The sequence below is a fragment of the Acyrthosiphon pisum genome, unplaced genomic scaffold (assembly GCF_005508785.2).
Source record: "Acyrthosiphon pisum isolate AL4f unplaced genomic scaffold, pea_aphid_22Mar2018_4r6ur Scaffold_614;HRSCAF=1066, whole genome shotgun sequence".
In the NCBI taxonomy this organism is placed as follows: Eukaryota; Metazoa; Arthropoda; class Insecta; order Hemiptera; family Aphididae; genus Acyrthosiphon; species Acyrthosiphon pisum.
In genome coordinates, this window is record NW_021775876.1 from 15780 (window position 1) to 20333 (window position 4554).

A 4554-nucleotide genomic window follows, 5' to 3' on the forward strand; every position below is an offset into this window, starting at 1 on the left:
TGAATATAAGAAACCTCGCCTGAGACCTGGAGCAGTACCAACAGTATTTGAAAAAACAGATCAGTTACCAAAAGCCATAAAAAATTGTTCATCAAATAATGTAAGTTTTAACCAAAAACTGCAAATTAATAAAAAAATATCTTATTTTTATGCGTATACTATAGTAGGTATATTTTAATCAGAATTTTTTTTTTAAAAACATTTATTATATTATAATGTGATGTTTTACTTTAGTTGAATATCACTGAAACAACTGGAAAAAAACAACTTTTTACATATGCAAGACTAACACCTTTTAAAGCATCAATCATTAACGAAGTTAGTTCATAATAACACATCTTTAAAATCAAAAAGATATGTATTCTTTTAAAAAATTAAAATATTAATAAATTGTTTAAGTTTATATGTACCTAATTCTTATTGTTTATGACATATTACTTTGTTTAAATTATTTATCTATTATACTCAAATAAATGTTTCAGAAGGATGATTTAGAAAATATGTTACTAGCTACGCCATTAACTCATAAGCTGTTTGATCTGATTTGTAATGAAACTACAGTTATCAATATTCCTCGGGGATGGAATAAATGTATATATACTGGAAACCCTGATTTTGTCATATTCTTTCAACTCGTAGCAAAAATTTCTCCAACTGTTATTAACAATGAAATACTTCCATTTTTTGGAAAGACAGTTATTTTTGATAGTAATTGTAATGTTCAATGCAAATATTTAGGAAAATCAATTCCTATTGAACTAATCTATCGTGACAATTTGAATGGCAAACCAGAAATGACAGTTGAATCACTTGAATGTTTGATATCTAAATTTGACAAAAAGTATGTTTGTAAAGGAGTTGACGTTAAAAACCAAAATGTTGAGTTTAAAACGCAAGTAACATATATTGATTCCTTAAATAAATGGAGACATAATAATTGTTGTATTATACTTCAAGAGCAAAATATAGTGTGTGCTTCTTGTAAGTTAATTAATAGAACATTTAATAATAATAAAGTCAGAAGAAAATCTAAAACTTTTAAAAGAATATCCTTAAAAGTCACACCTAGCAAAAAACATAATTTAAAATTGCTCCGAAAACGTAACCATTTAAAACAACAACATAATCGTAAGTTAAAACATAAAATTGCAAATATCAAATTGACTATAGAGGATTATAAAGAAAAAATAAAAAATTTAGACGAAGAGACAGTTTTGAAGAAAATTCCATCGGGTAAACATCAATTACTGGTCCAAGAAATATTAACTATATCTAAGCGTAAAAACTCTCATGGCAATAGGTATTCAGAATATTGGGTTATATTATGCTTATTACTCCACATTAAATCTCCATCAGCTTATTCATTTTTACGAGTTAATAAGATTATGCCTCTACCATGTATTAGAACAATTAGAAATTACTTATCGACCATAAACACTTCATGTGGTTTTGATGAAAGTTTTTTTGAACTTTTCAAAAAAAAAATTGAATCAAAAAATTCAATGCAGAAACATGGGTTATTGGTTTTTGATGAAATATCAGTTCGTGAAAGTATTTCTGTTAAATCTCATACTCTCACCTATTCTGGACTTATTGATTTTGGTAAAGAAGATGAAGTTTGCAATCAATTACCAAAACCTAATAGTCTAGATGATCTAGCTAATCATGGTCTTGTTTTCCTTTTTCAACCACTGGCTGACACTTATACACAACCCATTGCTGTATTTGCATCTAGGGGACCTGTCAAAGGGGACACATTGGTTAAATTACTTATAAAAGCCACAATATTATTGGAAAAAGCTGGAGTGTTAATTCATGGATTTGTAAGTGATAGTGCTTTAACTAACAGAAAAGTTTGGTCAGAACTGGGTATATCTGGTAAACTTGAAAGTAGTCGTAGCTATATTGAGCATTTTAATGACTCAAATAGGAAATTTTTCGCTTTTTCCGATACAAGTCATCTGATAAAAAATGTTCGAAATCGACTATACAACAAACGTGAACTATTAGTAAGAAATTGTTTGGTTTATTTATGTATAATTAATATTATAATATGTACATGCTTTTGTTAATCAATTTAAATACATTCAGGTAGATCCTATGGAAAAGCCAGTAAAATGGAATCACTTTAGAATATTACACGAATATGACAAGACTATAAGTAATAGTAAATTACACTTGTGCCCAAAAATTACTGAAAACCATTTAAATTTAAGGAATTCATCTTTAAAGATGCGTGTGCGTCTTGCAGTACAGGTAAACACTAATAACAGATTAAAATTAAACAAAATTAAAGTTTTCTGACTATCCACCATTCATGAATTTGATATGATTGAAAAAGGTTTTGAGTAACTCTATGGCAGTTGGTCTAGAAGTGTTAAAAAAAAGAAAAGTTCAGGGTTTAGAAAATTGTGATTGTACAATCAATTTTTGCCTTAAATTTAACGAAATGTTTGATGCATTAAACAGAAAAGTTCCGTTTCAAGGTGTACATCCTGATACTAATGACTACAAAGTTAGAAGTGACATAAAATATATTGATTCCTTAATGTTGCTCTAAATGTATGTGTTTCATGAGTCTAACTTAAAATTTTTGCTTTGTGATTTTGTTAATTTAACATAGGGTAGAATATTTGCATGTTTGTGTTAAGTTAAAAATGTTTGTTCTAATAAATGTATAATCAAAATAATAGTATGTTTGTTAAAACTAAATTTTCGTTTACATTAAAATTATATTTGTTGGGTAGTTTTAAATTTATATTTATAAAATATAGGTCTTGCAAGACACACTTAAATGGTTAAATGATTGGGAAATGAGAGTTAAAATTGGAGAATTAAATGAACAACATTTCTTAACATCTAACACTGCAGAAGGCTTAAGAGTTACTTTAAACTCGACAATTGATATTATATTATACCTCATAGAAGAATATAATTTCTCATATGTTCTTACTGGGAAAATTACACAAGATAAATTAGAAGTAAGTATATGAACTATAATCAAACATCAAGTATTTGTAATTATATTTTTTTTTTTTAGATATTTTTTGGTACTATTCGTCAAGCTGCTGGTGCTAATGACCATCCAGGGACCCCGACATTTTTGCAACTATACAAACTGCTGTCTATTTATAATTTGCTAAAACCACCTAAATTTGGCAATTGCACTGTTGAACCATCAGATGATGCCAAGCCTTTGATTACAATTAGTGAAATAAAACTAATTTTCAATAATAAAAATAATAATCCATCAGCTTTAGATGAAATAAAAAAGAAAATGGATGGTCTAGTGGATGATGGTGATTGGGAATTCTCAGATGTATTCGAACACGATTATAGTCTTTCACCTATAAAAGAATGCTTAATATACTACTTGGTTGGATATTTAAGTAAACAAATCTCTACGAGGGCGAAATGTGACATTTGTATTTCTGCATTTAAGAGTATGAAATCATTTTCCAATGTTTCAGAAGCAGAATTAACTAATTTTAAATCTATGGGTAAATTAATTCACCCTAATTATGTATTTTATAAATTTATATGTAAAGTTGAAGATTATTTTACCAAAAATATTAATAGTGCTGATGTATATTCTGAAACGATCGAAGATATCTTACAAAATGAAGACTTGAATTTCCCATGTAATGTTCATAAAGATGATATCCTTGCGTATAGTATCAGGTACTATATTAATATGAGAATGAGACAATTTACACGACAATTAAATAAAGAGAAATTAAAAGAGAATTCTAAAAAGAAAAAGGTTTCTAAATTTTGTCGTACTTAATTATATAGATTTAAATAAAATTATATAATATAATAAAATTATTATTTTGCGAATAATAAATATATTAGGTATATTCAAATAAAATGCGTTTTGGTTGAAATTAGTACACTTTTTTCCTGTATTTAGTTATAATTGTTAAATTATGATACTATTGAGAACTATCATCATAGATGGCGTTGCAGATCATTTTGATTATTCCGTTCATCAATAAGCGATCCAACAGTATGCATTTCGATAGTACCGAGTTGCCCGACCTGTATATAAGACCGTGCATGTGTCAAAATCAGCTGAGTTAACTATCAGTGTATTTTAAAGTTGATAAGCGGTATGTGATACCGCACGTCACTATTTACGTAATTTTTTTTTGGTAACTACGTATTTTATAAAACATTTTAAAAATGGATTGCGAACCAGGTCCTTTCAAAAGGTTTTGTGGGACTGATAATTTGTCTCCGGATAATATTTTAAGTCTATTAGATGAGACTTTTAGTGATATCGAAAGTGACAATGATAATGTACATTGAAAGTGATCATTTTTCTGATTCCGAACAAAGTGATGACGGTGAAGAACCCCAAAATAATTCTGATTGTTCGGACTTGGATGCTGACATTGCAAGTTCAAGAAGTAAGTTTTTTACGGAAAAAATAAGTATAAATGGTGTAGTAACGAAATACTTCCCAGAAATACTAGAACACTGCAATCAAATATTGTTTTACAACTACCAGGCTTACGTCCAGAAGCATGTGTTTCAGGGGACAAAGCTGAT